Consider the following 24458-nt stretch of genomic DNA (forward strand, 5'->3'; position numbering starts at 1 on the left):
ATATCATATGTTCTATATGTATTATCCTGACTGCGTTTATAGGAATATAAGATCAAACTGACCAGTACAGTAGGCGGGTTCATCAGAGTTGTCATCGCAGTTCTGGAGTCCGTCACAAAGGCTTTCACCAGACAAACATCTTGTGTTGCCGTCGACAACGCACTTGATAAATGAGTCTGGGCAATCAGTTCTCTCTGTGCAGTGGAAAGGAGGAAAACAAAAACAATGAAAAATGGCATGGCTGATAAACTTAGTATGCCATGAAAACAAACTTTGACATGTTCAGACTCTAAATCAATATAAATGAAAGATGAGATGCTACTAAAAGCAATTGATGCATGATGATACATGTGTACCTCCTCTTCAGCCCTATAATACATGTATTACCAGTACTCTATAAATGTATTAAAAATACACAGATTAAGGTAGAAAAGTACATACTTTAAGACCAATCAAATTGGCACTTTCCTGCAAGACACACATGTATTTCACCTTAAAATTTTCAGGCATATTTTTTCACAAAATCACAATTTGCAATTAACACATCTACTTATGGTTAAACTCATCTTATGGAACACATCAGTAGGCACAACTAATTGTACATGCAGATGTAATACAGGAAATAGAATCAAAAGCTTGGGCATGTACACAATACGTACTGTAAAACGAGAAATGTTCGCGTGCATTTTAATTTCGCAAATTTCGCGAGCGCCAAGATTCGCGAAATTAAAATGCACGCGAAATTTCTTATTTACACTACAATATATGCATTGAACGCAAGAGGCAATTCGCGAAAATTTCTTGCCACGAAAAAGGCCGTCGGCTCCAATTCGCGAAAATTTTGTGCCGCGAATATATCATGTTTTACAGTATCTTAACCTGTTGAAGACTAGTCCCGAGTATACTCAGGCAGTTGTCTATGGGAAATGCATGTTATAGCAATATCAGCTCGTTCTCAACAGGTTAATGTACAAAAAAGATCATGATGCCTGTAAATTGCATAAATGAACTGAAATAAACTGAAGACTAATATACGGTGTACATTTTTACTGATTCAGAAATTGACAAATATAGCAACAGTAAACAATGCAAAATGTTTAAGCTTTCAGTTTCCCACTGCATCCACAATTCTGAAGTTTTGGCACTATGAATAGAATAAGACTGAGTATTTGTGTGCATGCACAATGGGCTTGATGGTGTATTGTTGATGTGTTGATGTAACAATTATAGCATGACCTGCTACACTGTACATAGCTGCACTATGGCTCTGGGGTGAAAGAGTGGGGGGGGGGGGGGGGTGGGGTGGCGGCAAGTGACCGAAATCATGATTTTTCTCATTACTGAATGACCCCATTAAATACAGAGGAAGCAAGGAGATCATGCTCCAGTTTGCAATTTGTCCAAGTCATTGCTTCGGGCAGCTTTTTTGCACGGTTTGTTGCCTAGCAACTTTAAAACCGACGTCCCATGCTCTAATGTTACAATTTTCAGCCGCAGTCTGAATGGCCCTACATCAGTGGAACTGAAAAGTTGAAACAGAGCGTTGAGTACTCACGACAGTAATCTGAATCTTCATCTGAATTATCGTAGCAGTCGTCATTTCCATCACATCTCATGGAGGGTGATATGCAGATATTGTTCCCAGATGCTGGGCAGCGTACGTAATCTACTCTACAATCAGTTAACAGTGCATCTGCAAAGAGAGAAGAGAATATATAGGTGAAAAGGGGTGTACGGTAACTAATGTTGTAATCTTAGGACTGCTCAATGATTGATAGTATTTGTTGATGTTTTTCATGCATACTTGCACACACTGTTGAACAGTAAAAACAAACAAACAAAAAACAAGTACCTGCGAGCTGTTACACTACTTAAGCTCCAAAATCAATCCTAAATTCAATTCAGCTGATCATAGAGACAATTTGAGGATTAATTAGTCCTCGAATGGCAGAAATAAGAAACATTTACTACTTTCACCAATAAGCCATTTTGTAATAATATCTTGTGCACACCTTGCCATGTTCTACATACATACAAATCTTGAATACGATGTATCCTTCCCAACTCGATCTGAATCTGTCCCAACTTTGGGTTAATTGTTTGGCTTGATAGATGTATAGTTCCCATGTTAAGTGAAACAAGGCCATAGAATGTTCTTCAAACACTGTTCAAAACAGTACTTCAATGCTTCTATATACTGTACTTTAAAAAGAAATATTGTAAATCAACCTTTTTGACCAAAAATATATAACTGTTTTCAGGCCCACTTGAAAACAACCCTGGGATGCATTTTTTTTTTTTTTTTTTTTTTTTTTTTTGGGGGGGGGGTAGGATTTGTGATGCAGTGTCACACGTAATCTTCATTATAAAAATTCAAATCCACAATGACCATTACAAATTTGTACAGGGAATTGATTCCTGTAGCATGTACTTGTATAGTTCACAGGAAATCATATATTTGCATTTATGTGCACAATAACATATTCATGCATGAAATTCCTCTAACAGACAATAAACAAACAAACACTACAGACAGGTCACTCTGGAAGTTAGTACTTATCACTATTAAAGCATTAAAATGAATACATATGGAAATTAATATCATTTGAATTACAATTTGTAAGGCACGCTCAAACAGATATTACATCATCTTTTTGATAAAATAATGTTCTCCACTGTTGTGGGATGAATTTGCATGCTCATGGAGAGAAGGTCTTTGCTCTACCGAAGGGTTGAAGAAGACATTGTGACACCAACCTGGACAGTTAAATTCATCGTCGGGTGTGGTCGGGCAGTCCGGCACCCCATCGCACCTGGAGTCAAGGCTGACACAGCCCCCTGAGGGGCATGTAAACTGGTCCTGCGTGCACACATCCTGTGAGTGGGCTGTGAACCAAGATACAAAAAGAGTCATGGTCAATTATAAAGAGTACAAGTAAATCCATCTTATTTCTACAAGTTGACTCTCACCACTGCAAATTGACAGAATGGTATACAGTTTTCATTCAGAAGGATTTTATGCTGAACTACAAGATTTGTACCATGGTACGGTATTTTTGGCAGTTTACTAATCAATATCGCCACTGCACCGGTATCTATTCAGTTTTATTTCAACAGGGTAGCCCCATCAGTAGGCAGGTAGTGTTCTTCCAGGGAGGCCCTAAATACATAAAATTAAACAGTTAACTAGACAATGACATTTACACAAACTATAACATACTAATCAGACAAGCTGTAGTATTTCAAACTTTGCATGAAAGATGCCTGTAAGATTTCAGTGTGAATCATAATCACAAAATACCATCAATCAATCATACACCACATATTCTCATGTAACATATGTTTATAATTCCTGTCTTGTCCCCATAGTGCTGTTTGCAATTGTATGATGTGAAGGTATACTACACATACATACACATACAGTACACTTACTGTATGTTATATTGGTTCATGGATCAACAAAACTCTCATCGTAACCAAGTAAAATTTTAGGCCCCATAATCATTAGCTATATCTTGGCATACTTTATTGTTCCGCTATCAACAAAATTTCTGTAGAGAAATCTGCCGGTACCAAAACATTGTCCAAACAGGAGTCAGCTGTGTATAATGTAATGATCACAATCAGCAGATCAAAATCACACACACACACACACACACACACACACACACACAAGAAGAAAAAACAGAGTTAAGTTCTGTGCCACCAAGAGGCTCAAAGAACTAAATCATCACTACAGGTATTGCTACAGTTTGAGGCATTAATATCCATGGAAATGTATCAGATTACATCTACTGTATAAGATATAATAAAATAGAAATATAATCATGTGCTAACTTAATTCTCCCTTTTATAATCTCAAGGATTTTAGAGCTCTAGCAGCCAACTCCAATGAAAGATTCTGCTTTTAGAATCTAACATGTAAATACAGTACTTTCTATGATGTTTTGGCCCTCCTACTGATTGTGCAAAGAAAGTTTGACAATGGAAGCATGCAGGTCCACCCACAATGCAAATTATGCATTGAAAAGGTGATTAGGGAACCTTCACTGCACTGCATGGGATCTCTACAAATGTAGCCAACAGGTCCATACAGTACATCAGAGATATACAAAACATCAATAAGAATTTCGTGAAACTTTGAACTTCATTTATTATGATGAAAGTATAAACTTTGTACATTCTTCTACTCATTACTGACATAGAGTAAATTAAGTATTAAATGTACAATTGCATACAGTGTATGTATTCCTTGTCCTTCTGAAAGAGGTACATATACACATAAAGTATGTCAAGTCCTCTCATTAGGCTAGAAAGTTTTAAGTTTTAAAGGGACTGTGCAGTACTGGTTGAGGTGAGGATTTAGGTTTTTAACATTTTTTGGTGAGATAATGAGAAACATGTTTCCCACATGAGATCAGAAGTTGTGATCACATAAACTTTTGATTCCCCTTAGAATTGTAAGCTCTTTAACATCTCATAGAGTGGTTTCTAAATATCTCGCAAAACGTTACATGCTGAATTCTCACCTCAACCAGTACTTTACAGTCCCTTTAAGTCCACTGTTAATATAAATGTGCAGTGTAGATTGAGCGTATGAAGCAATATCACAACACATCACTGTCATCAGTTTGTGGAAAATCAGACTGTTCACTCAAAAGTTATGAATATTTACAGTTTCTGCCGTCACTGGTAGATGAGAAGACAAAGGTTACAATATCACATAAATACAAAGATATAAAGAAGATATAAAATGATTTCCACATAATTTCTTTCCTTTTTTTGAAAAAAAAACCACATTCCCTTGACTTGTTACTGATGTACACTTATATGTTAAGGGCAATATTATTCTCCCTGCCTTCTGAAAGAGGCAAGTCAAGTGCTCTTTTGAGATATAAGAAAAGTTAAATTAATATGTTGAGTTTCTATACTTTCTTTAAACCTTTCTATGCATGTGACATCACAAGCTGTAGTACTCTTCTCATCTAGTGATGGTGGCACTGAAACTTCAAAAATTAATAACTTTTTAATGGATTGTCTGATTTTCCTCAAACTTTCACTGATGTATTCTACTAATATTGCTGCATTCTCTCAATCCATAGATGTAGTTTAAGGTAAACTTGTTCTTTAAGACATTTTCTTTAAAATGTGTATTAATTATTGCAGTCCTCCTGTACTAACATCACAAATTGTTGCAATCTTCTAATATCAAGTGAAGATGGTACATGGATTTCACCAAAACTTTTAAAATTCATAACTTTTGAATAGTTAAAAAAAGTCTACATTTTCTTACTGTAAGATGTCACTAACGTGTTCAATTTAATAAAATCTAGTCCAAGTATGTATATATGCCCATGATTTTCTGTCATGGCTATTACTATATAACACTGATTACAGTAGTTGGTGCTTAATAAGTCAAAGTACCCGTATGTACGCTGTACATGTATACAATAGGATAATTTGTCAATCAACTGCAATAAATCACATATCGGTATGTGTTCTACTAATACAGTGTATTTCTGCATTTGCTGATATATACAATGTACATTGTACACTGTATGTGTATTTATATTTGGGGTTAATTTCCCTAATGGGAAACCACATCGCAGCCAAACCAAGAACTGGTGTTTATTAATGCACTGTTTGGATCAAAACGCACTCCATTTCTCCTTGCTTTCTTCCAGTTAATTCAAAAAAGAAAAAAAAACTGCTATACCCTGTACCTCTATTGTCCTTCTCCATTCTGATTGAGCAACCATGCATTTGAAGCCATTTGGGTTTTGACCTTGAGTTACAATGCAAACATATACCCACCTGAGGCCCATGCAGTTTCCACAATCAGAAATTTTGGGGTGCTGCTACATTACCCCATCAACCTGGTATGATGAAGAATCTAGTTTCCCCCACAAAAGTTGACATCTAAACTCAGTGATGGAAGATGTACTGGGCCCTGATTCACCACAACAGGAATTTTATCAAGCAAAACAGTGAACCAAAAGTTGGGATAGACTCAGATCTGATCAGATCAGATCTAGTAAAGGAAGGATCTATTTATAGACATTTAAGATGTGCATTGTATTCTACAACATGGCTACAATGTAGGTGAGCCGAGATAATTGTTCCAAAATAGCTTCAATAGCAAAACCGTTCCCTACTTCAGTTGAATTGAACTTTGTCTTGATTTTAGTGCTCAGTGTATGAAACAGGCCTCCGCATGCAGTCACACAAGCATACAATAGGTATTAAAGGGAATGTAAACCCAAAGAGCAATGTGGACTGAGTGAAAGCAGCAAAATTAGTAGAACACATCAGTGAAAGTTTGAGGAAAATCGGACAATCGAGGCAAAAGTTATGAATTTTTAAAGTTTTGGTGTTGGAACCGCTGGATGAGGAGACTAATAGAGGATATGACGTATGAGTGGACAACAATACAAAGAAAATATAAAGGAAATTCAACAAAAATTCACTTTTCCAGAATTATGAAAGAGCAATGGACCAACCACTTTAAGAAAGCAGGGGGAATAATTGCTACCCTTAACATATGTCAATATCAAGTTGATGGAATTTGTAATTTTCATGAAAAATGGATTTTTGTAGTATTTTCTTTATATTTTCTTTGTATTGTTGTCCACTCATACATCATAACCTCTAGTAGTCTCCTCATCCAGCGGTTCCAACGCCAAAACTTTAAAAATTCATAACTTTTGCATCGATTGTCCGATTTTCTTCAAACTTTCACTGATGTGTTCTACTAATGTTGCTGCTTTCACTCAATCTACATTGCTCTTGGGGTTTATCTTCCCTTTAATATCAGCAGGGCCTACAGGTGAAACTTTATGCATACATGTTGTTACGAAGAGGTTGGAAATTAACCCCTTTCCTCATTAAAGGGAAAGTAAGCCCAAAGAGCAATGTGGATTGAGTGAAAGCAGTAATATTAGTAGAACACATCAGTGAAAGTTTGAGGAAAATCGGGCAATCGATGCAAAAGTTATGAATTTTTAAAGATTCGGTGTTGCAACTGCTGGGTAAGGAGACTACTAGAGGTTATGACATATGAGTGGACTACAATATAAAGAAAATAAAAAGGGAATTCAATAAAAATTCATTTTTCATGAAAATTACACATTGCATCAACTTGATACTGATAGCACTTATTCCCCCTGCTTTCTGAAAGCGGTTAGTTAAGAACTCTTTCATTTTGCTAGAAAAGTGAATTTTTGTCGAATTCCTTTTATATTTTCTTTATATTGTGGCCCTCTCATACATGTACGTAATAACCTCTAGTAGTCTCCTCATCCAGCGGTTCCAACACTAAAACTTTAAAAATTCATAACTTTTGCATCGATTGTCTGATTTTCCTCAAACTTTCACTGATGTGTTCTACTAATGTTACTGCTTTTACTCAATCCACATTGCTCTTTGGGTTTGTGTTCCCTTTAAAGGTAGAAGGTTTCCCTTTAAAGGGAAGGTTTCTCAAGTGTAATATATTTCCTATTTATAGCAAGCAGCATGGAGGGATTACCATCTGGGCCCCGTTTCATCAAAAGATGAAACTGATTTTAAATTTCCACAAGACACAGGCTGCCATAGACTTACAGTTGAAATCAACTACATGTATATTATCGATTTTAACTCTCCATAAAACAGGGTCCAGTAAACTCCTGTGGTAATGCCATGTGTTTAATATACAGGGCTCTAATGGGGTATAGGTGTGTAGGATCTGTCTGTTCATTGTGGAGGTCATATCCTTCGACATGACTGATTGCATGCATTTGATGTAAAGTTGGAGCCTCTATTAAAGCATGTCGAAGATTGAGAGACTGATGTCTTCTTGCATGGGAGCAGTACAAAGTAAATGGGAATTCCCCTTTTGAAAACCATGCAAGCACAGTGATAATTGCCTTTCACACATATTCCATCACATCAGTCAAACAGGATCTACATGTACGTGTATACTGTGGGTAGTGAAGCATACAATTGTACTGTGTACATTATTGCATGTTATAGTACCTAGCTGGCACTCATAGGGCACTAAGCTACAGAGTGAGTATAAAAAATAGATAAGAATTCAATACCTAGCTAATTTTGTGGGTTGTATGAAAGGAGTCATTAATGCATGAAGGAAATCCAGGGTCTAAGTTCAGGTCACAATATACACAGAACTCATCAAGAATGAGAGTTTAATACATTTTCTGTCATATATATACGTGTAATACACACAGTATGTGGTCAGATGAGCACTGCTTTGTAAAAGACACCAATAACAGTGTCAGCAAAGGGGATAATGTGCTATTAAAAGCATTAAGCATCTTTAACATGTCATTACTAAAACATTATTTCAAATATGATTAGCAAAAAAAAAAAACCCAAAAAATAGAAATGTCGCTATGGCGACTGATGCCTCCGCCATAATGCATGATTCTCCCAACAGGCGTATAGTACATTGTCTTCACAATGTGTGATCCATGACAGTTTCAGAAATGTAACTGGCAAAATATTGAAATGACAGGTTTGTCACAAATGTCTTGAACTGGGTTTGCTATAATTTTCTAAGAGTGCAGGTACACATATTTGGGAAATTGAGAATTTTTACTTGAATTCTGACGGACCTTTTCATAAGTTTATGCACTGAGTAATTTCCAAGGTATGAAAAAAGGGTGTAATGACGGTACATATATATATATATATATATATAAAACTATTTTTTTTTTTTTTTTTGGGGGGGGGGCATTGAAACCTGGCCTTTGACCCTTAACCTCTGACCTTTGACTTCTGGCTGGAAATTTCCTGGAGAATCTCCATTCAATGCATGTTTATAAGTTTTGAAACTAATAATGCAAGCATTGCATATACTAGTATATGAGGGAAATAATAAAATTTTGAGGAGTTCACCTTGACCTTTGACCCCTGAATATTGACTCATGACCCCTAAATTCCCTAGATAATCCCTGCCAGTCAGTACATGCATATGTACCAAGTTCCACGAAGATACATTGAACCATTTGCGAGAAAAGTGATATTGCAACATTTTCACCTAACCTTTGGCCTTTTGACCTTTGACCTTATGACATGAAACTCTCTCTGGAGAATCTTTATGCAGTAGTACATGTCCACACCAAGTTTCAAGAAAATACCTTCGGGTATTGCATAGATATGGGGGAAATTGCAACATTTGTGGCATTTGACCTTGACCTTTTGACCTTTGACCTCTTGCCAATGTCACTAAAATCTACACATCAACTAATTGTCCCATCATACATCATCCTTGGACCAAGTTTAGTGAAAGCTGCTTCATCCAGTTTAGAGTTATCATGTAAACAGATAATTTTAGGATTTGACCTTGATCTTTGACCTTTGACCTCAGTCTGATTTCACTGAAAAACTACTCAAGTAATTGTCCTATCACACATCATCTTCCAACAAAGTTTGGTGAAATTTGTTCCATCCAGTCTTGAGTTATCGTGTAAACGGATACAATTTCATGATTTGACCTTGACCTTTGACCTTTGATCTTTAGCCAATTTCACTCAAAATCTAATCAAATAATTGCCCCATCATACTTTATACTTGGACCAAGTTTGGTAAAATTCCAGTAAATATTACTCAAGTTATCACGTAAACGAAAGCGGACGGACGGATTGACGTACGGACGTACGGACGGACGGACAACCCGAAAACATAATGCCTCCGGCACCACTTCGTGGCGGAGGTATAAAAACATTGTACGGAAGCATACAAGTTACATTGTGTATAACCCAAGCTCAGGGGAAGGAGCATACATACAGAAACTGTACCAGTGTCTTGTTTTCATATTTTCATAGTGCGGTAGTTTAGCAATGACTAACAGCTATGATATCAGAATAGAATCTTGGTTTAGAAGCATCTTTTTTTTGGGGGGGGGGGGGGGGGGGGAGGCAGATCCAAGTAATTGGAAGACAAATATTAGAAAAAAAAATGTTTGTAGCACATATTCATATATTCTCTGTGTTACAAAGTGATGATGACAAGGTCGTCACTAATCAACACATACAAATTGTAGTCAATAAGCATACAAATTGTAAAATCATTTCACAGGTCCTTATCTTCACAACATCTGAGAGGTCGCTGGAAGAACCCTACTCTGCATGTCAGTGCAAGAGGATGAAGGCACAATTTGCTAGAAATGGAGACGATATTTCAGAGTTTTAGAAATCACAGATGTATCATGAAGTCATGTCTTCACAGCTCCCTATTTCAAACAGTATATCCCCCATCATCAACTTCGAGGACATTTTATTGGCAAAATAATCATCTTGTCATCAATAATATCTGCACTTTTGAATTTCACTGTTATTAAAACCTTTAAAAAAGACCCTGGCACTACCCCACTCAGCGGGGCTCTCTTCACCATACAGCAAGTGGGTCTTGACAAAAGGCTAGTAAAGTACAAACCTTGTAAATACTCAATCTTGAGTGATACACACCATTAAAACCAAAACAACAGCAACAACAATTGTAACTTAATCACCAAGCTATTTTATGAGCATTCAGAATTTCCACAAACTTAATTTACTTTAACAATGTTTAGTTGTAAAGTTAGCACAGCCCACTATGGATGTGTACTACCTCACCTCTTTGGGGGGGGGGGGGGGGGGGGGGTAAAGGTATATAATCTCTGTTCCTTGACGATTTATTTTACTTGTACAAATTATCCCTAACAAAAAAGTCCTGTGGTACTCCCTGTGGTACTTGTCGGTACCACACAATGTACCACACACTTGTAATGTTACCACAGGAACTGTGTGGTACTGTACCACAGGCTTGTAGGGTACTCCCTGTAGTACTTGTCAGTACCACACAATGTACCACATAAATAAATGTTACCACAGGAACTGTGTGGTACTGTTTTACAGGCTCATGTGGTACTCCCTGTGGTACTGGTTGGTACCACACAGTGTACCACACAAATATATGTTAACACAGGAACTGTGTGGTACTGCGTCACAGGCTCGTGTGGTACTCGGGGATGTACCACAGGGCAGTACCACAGGACATTACCACAGGAAAGTACCACAGGACAGTACCACAAGACAGTATACACACAAATTGTCCTGTGGTATTTTAGGACGTATACCACACGATAGTGCCACAGGACAGTACCACATGAATTATCCTGTGGTATTTTGGGACGTACCACAGGAGAGTACGACAGGAAAGTACCACAGGATAGTACCACAGGACAGTAGCACACAATTTGTTCTGTGGTATTTTAGGACGTACCACAGGACAGTACCACATGGCAGTTCCATAGGACAGTACCACAGGAAAGTACCACAGGATTGTACCACAGGACAGTACCACAGAAATTGTCCTGTGGTATTTTGGGACGTACCAATGGACAGTACCACAGGACAGTACCACAGGATAGTACCACAGGACAGTACCTCACGACTTGTCCTGTGGTATTTTGGGACGTACCACAGGACAGTACCACAGGACAGAACCACAGGAATTGTCCTGTGGTATTTTGGGACGTACCACAGGACAGTACCACAGGATAGTACCACAGGACAGTACCTCACGACTTGTCCTGTGGTATTTTGGGACGTACCACAGGACAGTACCACAGGACAGTACCACAGGAATTGTCCTGTGGTATTTTGGGATGTACCAATGGACAGTACCACAGGACAGTACCACAGGACAGTACCTCACGACTTGTCCTGTGGTATTTTGGGACGTACCACAGGACAGTACCACAGGACTTAGTACCACAGGACAGTACCTCACGACTTGTCCTGTGGTATTTTGGGACGTACCACAGGACAGTACCACAGGACAGTACCTCACGACTTGTCCTGTGGTATTTTGGGACGTACCACAGGACAGTACCACAGGGCAATACCACAGGACAGTACCACAGAGCAGTACCACAGGACAGTACCACAGGAAAGTACCACAGGATAGTACCACAGGACAGTACCACACGACTTGTCCTGTGGTATTTTGGGACGTACCACAGGGCAGTACCACAGGACAGTACCACAGGAAGGTACCACAGGATAGTACCACAGGAAAGTACCACACGACTTGTCCTGTGGTATTTTGGGACGTACCACAGGACAGTACCACAGGGCAGTACCACAGGAAAGTATCACAGGATTGTACCACAGGACAGTACCACACGATTTGTCCTGTGGTATTTTGGGACGTACCACATGACAGTACCACAGGACAGCACCACAGGATATTACCACAGGACAGTACCTCACGACTTGTCCTGTGGTATTTTGGGACGTACCACAGGGCAGTACCACAGGACAATACCACAGGGCAGTACCACAGGACAGTACCACAGGAAAGTACCACAGGATAGTACCACAGGACAGTACCACGCGACCTGTCCTGTGGTATTTTGGGACGTACCACAGGGCAGTACCACAGGACAGTACCACAGGGTAGTACCACAGGACAGTACCACACAACTTGTCCTGTGGTATTTGGGGACGTACCACAGGACAGTACCACAGGACAGTACCACAGGACAGTACTACAGGACAGTACCACTGGACAGTACCACAGGAAAGTACCACAGGATAGTACCACAGGACAGTACCACATGACTTGTCCTGTGGTATTTTGGGACGTACCACAGGACAGTACCACACGAATTGTCCTGTGGAATTTTGGGACGTGCCACAGGACAGTAGCCTACGACAGGAATTCCTGTGGTAATTTTCGATGTATACCACAGGAGAGTACCACAGGAACTGTCCAAAATCCCACAGGAAAATATGGTGCTATTCCACACAGAAGTACCACACAGCAAACTAAATTCGTAAGTACCACAGAAAAATGCTACAGGATATTCTTTTTTTTTCTTAACATTTTATACCAGAGGACTATCACATCAGGAGACTATCAAACAGCAGTACCACACAGGAGTACCACACAGGAAAATTGTAAGGCAGAATCAGCTGAAATTTATAACAAAAATACAAACAAAAAAGCACATATTAATATTCCTCAATTAATTGATAGATGAGTTATGCTGTGAATTATAGCAATTGATTTGCCATTACTTATCCTGTCCTATACTCCTACAATATTACCTATTTAGTGAAAGTGCTGATGTAAAGCATGAGAAATTTCATAAGGACTTCTGTGGTACTCCTGTGGTACTCCTGTGGTACTCCTGTGGTACAAATTTTTACATAGCTCATGAATATTCATAAAAAGCACTCTAGATTTTAGAAAATACATATATGACTTAAAAAGTCAAAGTATTAATGATGGAACTTACTTTGAACTTTATGAAAGATTGTCTAATTATGTTATGTTATTCCCAATATCATAGATATTGTTATGAAAGTGTAATTTCATTTCTTGATTAAGTGTTATCGAGTTAGTAACCATGCCTTAATGCTTTACAGATAGACGGCCATATATATATGTACTGATACGGTTGATGGCTACCTAGGAATAGAATATGACTAGGATCTATTATAGGACTAGATTGGCACTTGGCCATTAGACTCTCGTTTGAGGTTATATGTTAGGAGTAGGACAGGTTATTAAGTAGGGCCATGTTTGTCCTGAAATCCATCACTCACCTATCAGGAATATTCCTTGATATGTGGCTAAAATTCTCCCAGATTTTTTTTTGATCTATCCTGTGTGGTACTCTCCTGTGGTACCATGGAAATGCTGTGTGGTACTGGCCTGTGGTAATGCTGTGTGGTAATGATCGACCTGTGGTACTGTCCCAAAATACCACAGGACGGTTCCTGTGGTACTAGTCCTGTGGTACTGCCCTGTGGTACGTCCCAAAATACCACAGGAATTCCTGTGGTACTGCCCTGTGGTACGTCCCAAAATACCACAGGAATTCCTGTGGTACTGTTCTGTGGTACCGGTCCTGTGGTACTTTCCTGTGGTACTGCCCTGTGGTACGTCCCAAAATACCACAGGAATTCCTGTGGTACTGTCCTGTGGTACTGTTCTGTGGTACCGGTCCTGTGGTACTTTCCTGTGGTACTGCCCTGTGGTACATTCCAAAATACCACAGGAATTCCTGTGGTACCGTTCTGTGGTATGTCCCAAAATACCACAGGACAATTCCTGTGGTACTGTCCTGTGGTACTGTCCTGTGGTACTGTCCTGTGGTACCGTCCTGTGGTAATTACCACAGGAGTACCACGGACTTTTTCGTAAGGGATAACTTTCCTGACACCTGCGCCAATCATCAAAGGAAGCACTCCAGTGATTGAGCCAGTTCGAAAACAAGCAAAGGAAGGGCTTATGCTTGCTTCCTTTTAATTGTACATTGCTCTTTCTTTGAACCAAGCAGAAAATTTCACATGTTGGCAAATTTACACTGCCATTCTTTTTATACATGTAGGCTCCTACATGCATGTGACGAGTTTGATTTAAATGCTCAATTTCAAGGTCAGTAAATTGTAGAATATGTTTCTCTTGAATCTTCGAACTGGAAAATGGAAACCACAAGAACAGGAACTGGCAGATCAAAATGTGAGGTGCGCCATTCCGCGATTCCCCAGTGGCATTTTATTTGATCACAAAGGACACAATACTCTCTTGCCTGGTTGCCACCTTTGCAAATGATGTGTGTATGTACAGTGTACTACGTCATTTTCTGGAAAACCCCTATGTGATTTGAGGGACAAGAACCATTCTGTACCAAGCCCCACGTAAAGTGTACACAATCATAAGAAGACCCCAACTACAATGTATCATGTCACTGCACATAATCACAAACATTTCTTTTTTTTTTTCAACTCTATCTACATTGTATACTCCCTTTATAGTCTCTTATCATTCTTTGTCTGCAGCACGAAACAATAAACTCGGTGTCCTGTTAGGTCTTGTGTTATCTCAGAATCTCCACACACCCCGTCACATTTTTTTTTCCAGACAATTTCTTTACAATGTCATACAAAGAAAGGCAACGAAGATTTGTAACCTCCTGCTGAAACAAAATGACACAAACAAAACAAAAACCCTAAAAAACAGTCTTTTCTTGTACAATAACAGGACTTACATGTACATACAAATACACATTGTAATTGTAAATCAGTGAGACAAAATTTGACAGGAAGAAGCAGACAACAACAACAACAAATCCATGATGATGCATGCATGACATGACCTTGCAATATTAGGGCATACCAAATGCCAGTACCGGTACCATGAAATCTACAAGTTACAGTAAACAATATTTTGAAAGCAGGATGCTCCCATATGTGTTCTTGCACAATAACAAAGACTTACATCAGTGAGGGAAAATTTGAAAAGAAGAGGAAAAAAAAAGAACAAAACCCTGGTGATGCATGCATTGGCATATCACCTGGTCCTCTACTGTACATTTACAATGTATATCAAAAACACAACATGTAAAGGTTAACAGCAACAACAGGTTTGTCTCCGACATCACAATAGTTACTGCGTATGGATAAAAATTCTCAGAAAACAAAACAAAAATTAACAGGCAGATGCTCATCCCACTTCACCATGCTACAAGGTAACCAAAGTATGGTATGGGTGAATGACACTAGAAATGTTCTGTTGTACATCCGGGAAACACTGCTAATTCTGTGAAATGCCATCTATTGCTCTTTCATTTCATTTTTGTTTTGTCCTATAGCCACTTCCTAATAATGTACAATAAACATTGGTCACGCATGAATGAACATGGTAAAGCATGGTCAACCACAACCATGGTACCAATGACTGTTCAAATAGGTTTAATCACATAATTTCTCAGTATTTACAGGTCATAAGAGCAAATACTACATGTATGATTGGACAAACAAATCATTACAAATGTACGTACGGTAGTCACACATGATGAACACACAGTCACAGCAGGGCTGCACACTAACCCATTTTTTTCACTGGTCCGACCTGTCTGATGGACCTGTACGGTAGGTACCCAGTTTTTCCATTTTTCACTGGTCTATTCCTGAAAGAATTACTGGTCCAACAGTGATTTTTACTGGTCAGGGACCATTGGACAAGTGCCAGTGTGTGTGCATCGTTGTCTACAGTGTTTTATGCAAGTCTTTTTAATCCTGATAAGGTTTACAGTTGCCAGAGTATTTACACATTACTAATTATTTCTAAAGGGGTTCAAATGGTGGATTCTTCAGACCCCAACTCTTTTGCTTACAGCAGGAGATCACCTGCTTTATTTGAGGCCATAATTTTCTAAACACCTCCCACTCTCCATTTGAGTTTCGAGTTTGAATTTCTCGTGCTCTGTAGTGTGGTGTGTCTCTCGCTATAGGTATTTAAAGGGATGGTATAGTATTGGTTGAGTTGAGAATTCAGCTTGAAACCTTTTGCGAGATATTCAAAGAAACCGCTTTATAAAATGATACTTTAACCCGTTGAGGACAAGTCCGGAGTATACTCGGGCAAGGGTCTATGGGAAATGTGTTTCTATACTGTAGCAAAATCCCTCAGTCATTTCAAAACTAATTTTCATTAAAAAAAAAAACTTTGAATTTCTCCTACAAGTTGTACATTGTAGAATCATACATGTATACTCTTTGTTCTGTTCTTTCCCCTTTTTTTAAAAGCAGAAAATCACATTTTCACTATCCTATTCCTCTCATTTTCTGGCATTATCATATTATCTTTTTGGGTAGATTTCCCCTCTAAAGAGATATCTCTCTACTAATTGCAATGTACAGTAAATGGTATTGACTCCACAACCACGGCAATAACAATGCATTTGTATTCTCTCACACAACTACTATCCACAATACACCTGTATGAGAACGGCACACTGTAGGCATACATGTACATTATACACTCCAGCTTTGATTAGTAAATTGCTTTTTGAAGTACTGTACATGTAGGTAGGATACGGTACATCTAGTGAATTAAGTGCAGAAATTGTGCACAGCTGGGGAGAGCACCAAACATTGATACACACACATGTGTACACTGTTTGTTTGTTGTTGTTTTTTATTCTCCCAGGTACAGGATGATTGCACATTTCGTATGACCATTGTACTACAGCAAGCTTTGTTTCAAACATCAAATGTAAATGTACAATGTACATGCACCATAATGACCATCAATAGAGATATCTGGTGTAATTCATCAAATAAACAATTAAAATTGTACTTCGAAACCAGAAATGTTCGTGTGGATGGTAAAGTAAAATGCATGTGAAAGCGTTTCGACTACACAATGCACTGACTTCCGTTTGGCAATTTGCAAAAGTTTCCATTTTGCATAAAAGACCATCAGCTCCAATTAGTGCAAGTTTCATGCTGGAGATGTTTCTGCTTTTATAGTGTATACAATTGTACCCTGTCATTTGGATACTATACATGTACTAACTACAATGTGTACCAACAGCAGGTGATTTTTGATATTCTTAATGGAGGGGTACTACAATCAAGCCCTGCAAATGATTACTTTGTCCCTATTATGGCCTTGGAATACCCAGACAAAGTGCAATGCAACACTCATGAAGAGATTAAAACCAAATTTGGACATGCTCTAAAATGTGCTCTGTCATACCCAGGTATAATCCCGTAGACAAATATCAAGTGTGGAGAGGGCATGTGTATTTCCATTGTGAAATGCAGTCTTCAAGGACACCCAAATCACACTGCAAATCTGAAGGCAGCTACAGTACGTTGTAACCACTATCCCTTCACAAGTCACATGGACTAGAAGGTCCTCCACGGCAGGCAAGTTGGTCCACAGCTTGAAATCTTAGCATAAAATATTGCATGGAAGAAGAAAATCTTTACACAGTGCTTTTACAGTAGTATACACTAACGTTCCAGAGTGTAATTTCATTTTCCCATGCAATCACTGCATACACATGGTGTACTTGTCTGATTTTGCAATTCAAGCTTCACTGCTTCACTGCCCTGAATGATTTCTCCAGCTCTTTTCCAATCTGTTTCTCTTTGCAAAACTGACCTGTAAATGCTGGAACTACAATGTATGCGAGGATGTGCACCAGAATGCACAATTTATACATAATACAGTGTATAATGCAATTCAAGAAATCGGATTATCCACAAAGGATGCTCCATGACTCTTTACATCTTTAATATAGAAATTTAGAATACGTTGATCGTTGTTCAAGGCGGAAGCAGCAATGATTTGACAGTATTTGAATGACATCATCCTGGTATTACCCCAAGTCAACTGAAAAAAAAAAGAGATTGTGTTTTCTTCTGGCTGAGTTCACAATCACGCGCAGCTGCATTGTGTTCTTTGTGCAGACAAGAGATGCACAGTTCATTGTCATCTGCGGATTCATTTTGATATAAACTACGGGAGCCATGCAAGGATTGTCATGCATAAAATCAATGTAGTGGTACCATGACGATACAACCACGGGGAACTCTAAGATTGTTGCTCACTGAAGCACACTTAATGCGTTTGCGTTTGTGTTTGTGTGTGTGTGTTTCTTTTTTGTATGCTCTTGTAAGTATGAGTTATATGATTCAATATATTCAACGGATATGTTTGGCATTATGTCAGTATATATGTTTAATCCTCTTTTTTTTTAATTCCTTTTTTTTCCTTTTTTGAGGGAACCTAAAAAAAAAAAAGAAAGGAAAATGACACAAAAAAGATACTGATCTTTTAATACCAAATCTATTCTTTTCATTTTACTTTATATTTGGGGCTAATTAAATTCAAGTGACACAGAAATGAAAAATAGATTTTATGATGTTAAAGTGTTTACCTTATCCAGCAAAGATTACTTATTGCTAAATTACAGTACTATGGTTACTACACATACAAGTGTACACGTGTACAATGTTTTGTACCTACAATGTACTCAAAACCTCTAGACTGTACCATCAGACCATCATTCAAAAGAAAAAAGAAAGAAATAGATGAGGAAAAAAAACAATAACCTGAACCAACGATAACCCTGACCAAATGATCCTAAGAATACCGTTTTCAGTCTTCTAGATCAAAATTAAAATCACACAATCAAAATCACATGCAGTCACTTCTCAGCAAATACTGTACAACCAATTTCCTTCAAGCAAAAAAAAAAAAGAGCTGTGAATTCATCAAATCTCTTGGAAGTTATCCAGAAAATCCAATCATATTCCCTGATTAAAATGGAAGGGAACTCATCATAATCTCTAACTTGTCATCTACTCTAGATCAATATTTTGCCCTTTTTCTTGCAAACACAATCAATCCCCAAGGCTTGTCGACAATATAAATCCTGCCTCATCCATGACCCAATTATATGAGCATTTTTTTTTTCATTTCATCTGCATGGGTATCATAAGTATATTCAACCCCATAATGAACATTTTCTGTAACATGATTAGTTGTGATATTGCCAAATATCATCTTCCTGCCTTTAATTATATGCCTTTTCATAAGCGAGAACATCCTTACAAAAGGAGAAAAATATTGTATATTATATGTTTATAATAACAGTTTTGATCAATGTGTTCATCAGACATTTGTAGAACTTTTCATTTGATTAGAAATGAATCTAATTTTACTGCACATGAATGTCCACCTCTCCCACTCTTTAATAATTTCATAAAATTACAGCCATAGAATAGCGATCTTACAACAGTTTTAAGCGACAGAAATTACTCATACTTGTATTACTGTCACAATGTTCAGGCAGTACATACAACATGTACTCAAAGGTAAGATTAACAAAAGACATTGTTTTGGAAGCAGCAAAATGACTCGGGGAAAACTCTGTCATATCAATGACCCTGGGAAAATTCTGTCATATCAATGACAACTTTACCACACCCTTCATGTTATATAATCTCCTTCAGGAAAAAATGTGGATGGCTACAACTTTATCAATGACCTGAGGGTCTCAAAAGGAGACAATGATCATGCATACTCCTGTTTTGATAAATACTTCTTTTAAAACATAAGTATGTATTTGTAATTATGTGAAAATTAGCTACATGCATACCTAAATATTTTCAGTCCAAATAGGACTGTGAAAAGACCAATGCGGAGCATTATATGTTTTATCTACAAATACAACTGTAGGTGTAATTACTTCCATGTTTGGTCACACTGACCTTACTCTATAATAAAACTTCTCAATTCACCTCCCAAGAGACCAAAACTTGTGACAATATTGACACTGCCTTTCTGGAAGCATTCTTGTGCTTTTCAGCAGTAAAATTTCCCACAAAGATGTGACAAACTGGGTGGAGGTCATTTTGAAACCCCTAAAAATGTGTCTTTGATGGAAAAAAAAATCCTTTGTGTGCCACTGACTGATGGCTCCATAGATCTCACAAAACAAAATGAAAACAGTTCCAAGGTCATGGTGGGAAAAAACTATAACAAAAATTTTCATTCAATTTTACACAGCATGTGCAAGAATGAATGTACAAGTATGTATGACCTTTTGGGATGTGCGGATGCTACTACATACAAGTATGGGAAATGCCCACTGTATATGTGGTATTGATCACAATTACAAATAAAATGTACACATTTTGCAAGTTTAGGTATTGAAAAAAAAACCCAGACATTCAACAGCATTTTTTAAAAATAAGCAATCATATTCATTTCATTTAGTCACGTCTCGACATGTAGTACACTTTGTCTTTTTTGATACAAAGGTACATGTAGGTGTACAGTACATTTAATATTACACACTGTATGTATAATGTACATCAAATCTGTACTTTGTACATTGTACATACAGTGTATAATAGTAATGTGAATGTGAGTGTGTGTGTGTGTGTGTGTGTGCGTGTACTGAAGCAGAAGCTCTCAGAGTAATTGGTAGATAGAATGAATTCATAAGTATACAATGTACGTATGTATGTCCCTCTCTTTCTTGTACTGAAACACTACATGGCCCAAATTCATGAAGGTGGTACAACATTAACTATTGAAACCATTGTTTAAACCATGGACAATTTGTATAGAGCGCCAAGTGTCGCATGGCCTATATAATTACAAAATCAGCCATTTCGTTGATGAAATAATCATTTCGTAAAGTAATGACAACATTTCATCGACGAAACGATCATTTCATTCATGGAATTTCGTCAACAAATCCGACGAAATGACTGATTTCATAACAAAATAGGCCATGCCACACTTGGCACTCCATACAAATTGTCCATGGTTTACAATTTGTAAACCATGGTTTCAATTGTACCACCTTCATGAACTTGGGACCTATGGACAAGATACAGAACTTTGTCTTCAGAAATTTAATCTGCTCTGAACCCCCCCCCCCCAACACACACACACACGCACAAAATACTATAATACCCTTTCATATAGAATCTGTTCCAAATGTCACTGTGTGTCTATAAATGGTAAAGAGAGCAAAAACAAGATAGGCTTTGCAAAAAAAATTAATGTCAAGAGATACTGTTTCCTAGGTGGTGCAAATATACAGCATTACGCCTCCAGACAGACGGTAGGGTTTCCTACACAATGCTGCTGGAAGATTAGGGAGGGAATTAGATACTCCTGTTCATAATGTGGCATTGAGAATAACAAATAGACAGAGGGAGTTCCAGCAGAGCTCAGGGTTACATGCTGTGCCAAGTGATATCAAAAGACTGAAAAAAGGTTCTAAAGAGTCAAAATACACATTACAATGCCACAGGACAGAGCAAAATACATAATGAAGGAGTGAATACAAAACTGTGTAAAATTTAGAGTGAAACTGGAGTGAATCTTTAGTGAAAATCTTCATTTTCACTCATTTTGGAGTGACCTCAGGGATCAATCAAAGATTTTAGAGTGATCCCTGAGGTCACTCTAAAAAGAGTGAAAATAAACATTTTTCACTCAAAATTCACTCCAATTTCACACTTTTTTGTATTCACTCCTTCAAGAGTGAATATTTTTACTTGATTTTTTTAGAGAGTAAACAGAATGATTATCAAAGACTGTAAATCAACAGTAACCAGTAGATCTGTGTATTAGTAATACACTTTATCTTGTACACACAGCTCATATTTCTTCACAAGTGAAAGTATTATCTATTAAAGAATTATCTTCATAGCCATAAAAAAGTGTTATCTTAATTTTTCTTTCCACATATTTTCTTTTCCAGTTTTGTTTTTTGATCGGATGGACAATTTTCCCCAGTCATTACAATGTAGAGAAGAAGAATTTTGGATTTAAAGGGTTTGGTGCTGAGGATAAGGCCAGATCTACAAACATTTTGGATATTGGATTATTTGGGAAAAATTTATAGTGTCAAAAGTATGTGTGTATATATGTACATTAGATTGAAACTCGGATAGAAATGACAAATCCTGTGTAAGATCTGGATCAAATTGTGACACATTATTGCAATGCTGGAACAGTCAAATCAAACAAATTGAATCTCATGGTAAAAGGTACATGTACGTGTAGCAGTAGTCGCAATGCCTGGACCAGGGTTAGCAATTTAGCAAGTACCAGGTACAATTTGTACTTTAACAGCACAGGTGGACTGCAGGCATGTGTCTTCACTCTTCCATACGTGTACACGACTACACAGCAGTTTTACATGACTGACCAACCGTACTGTCAGCAGAACAGACTTTTATTCATTCCTAGGAGTTTAGACCAAACAAACAAATTAACTCCTAAAACCAAGTCTGTCTTTGAGTGTGAAAATAAAGATTTAATAGCATATTGAAGCATACACTGTGTACTCCCACACAATTTAAGAAAAATGTTTGCATACTGTGCTTTCCAATGACCAGATTCTACAGGTGAAATAACAAAATCATTCATTGAAAAGTAAAGATTACAGCCTACATCTGTACATGTACAGAGAATTCTCACTAATATTACTGTGAAAGATGATATAGTACAATGTATATTCCAGTACAAACAAGCATGAGGATTAAAACACAGATCTGGAATGGCAAACTACAAAAGTTGCATTAAGAAGAGTTGAAAGGCTGTTTTTAAACTCTAGACCCACAAAGTAATTTAGAGCATTTTAGAGTCAACAGAAACTTTTGCAAATTGTGTGAATTTTTCAAATCTTGTTGATGTTACACGTATCTCTACAATGCATCACAAGGGACAGGAACAATCCATACTGTATAAAAGTGACTTGTTGAACAGTTGAGATAATTGCCCTTGATTTGAGATTCATCTGGGTTCAAAGATACAATTTCCCAACATTAGTACACACTGTACAGTTGTACATCAAACCTGCCAAATTGACAGGAAAGTTCAAAAACTGGCAAGAGTAACTGTACTTTTTTGGCATATGTGTACATTACATGAACCCTGTAATTATGGGAAGTCTTACATGTAAAACAATTTGTCATGCCACAGTGCCAGCAAAACAATGTGTACGGTACAAAAATTTAATATGAATTTTACAGATATTTTTTAACACATTAAAGGAGAACTTACAACCAACATGATAATCTCATGAATACAGGCCAATAGAAGTAATCACTTCAATTACAAGTGTACAATGTACAATAGTATATCTGAAATTTCAAAATCTTTTCAGCTTAGTATCTAAATGGAGTTTACAAGGTACACTTGTAATTGGCCTACAATGTACGTTCATCTACAACTGCAAATTATCAATTAAAGATCAGTGATAGGATGTCCAAAATATTTTCATTTATGCAATTATTTTAAATATCTAACGTTCATTCACAATATCTCATCTTTTATCAGGGACATTCTGTTTGCAGTTCTGCTGATATCCAGCAGACTTGCTTTTCAAGGAAGCCATGTACAATTGTATGCAGTGCACATACATTGTAGAATGATATGTACAATTGTAAGTTGTACAACTTTGCACATAGTGTACATGATGTACATTGTAGATTTGTTAGAGAAAAAACAAACTATACAACAAACAAGCAAGTAAACAAAATACAGTATGATTTACAAATCATTCTTTCCAAGCATCAATTAGTGATTTTTATAGTGATGACATCATCACATCTAATTTGCATTCTAAGTGGTTGCGAGTAATATCATAACATGCAACATCCATTTAAGTTTGTAATACAAAGTTGTACTTTTTTAGTGTACATTTTGGAGATGCTGTCTATGATTACATTTGACTCTCAACAATCATTATTGCCTTCATCGGTGTGGAGTTTGCAGCATCATGAACACAAATGTTATTAAACAAGTCTCTGCATGTTATTGATGTTCACAACTGGTGCTCAGCACACATGTAATGCACACAATTAACTGTACCTGCTGATCTCCTGCCATTCAAAGATGAACCATGTGCAAACAAAAGGATACACCACCTTCTCAGAAAGATAGCAACAGGTGTTACTGCATAATGGCCCAGTACAGGCATTCACTTCGAGAAAAGTCTTTTATCTCTGGGCTGTACATGGGCATACTGTATACTCACATTGACAAAAAACGGGTAAGCCGTTCCATATGAATGCCCCCTGAACAATGAATGGTAATCAGCCAATACTTCAGCACAATTCCCAAGGTAAGATGGATGC

At 37.5% G+C, this 24458-nt stretch overlaps 1 pseudogene; it reads right to left on the reverse strand.

The window, feature by feature from the left end:
• Positions 1 to 24458, reverse strand: part of LOC139716951 (low-density lipoprotein receptor-related protein 2-like) — a 116840-nt pseudogene that overhangs the window by 42218 nt on the left and 50164 nt on the right.

The sequence above is a fragment of the Diadema antillarum genome, unplaced genomic scaffold, assembly GCF_040938485.1.
Source record: "Diadema antillarum isolate AM-2024a unplaced genomic scaffold, OU_Dant_1.0 scf00000071, whole genome shotgun sequence".
Taxonomy (NCBI): Eukaryota; Metazoa; Echinodermata; class Echinoidea; order Diadematoida; family Diadematidae; genus Diadema; species Diadema antillarum.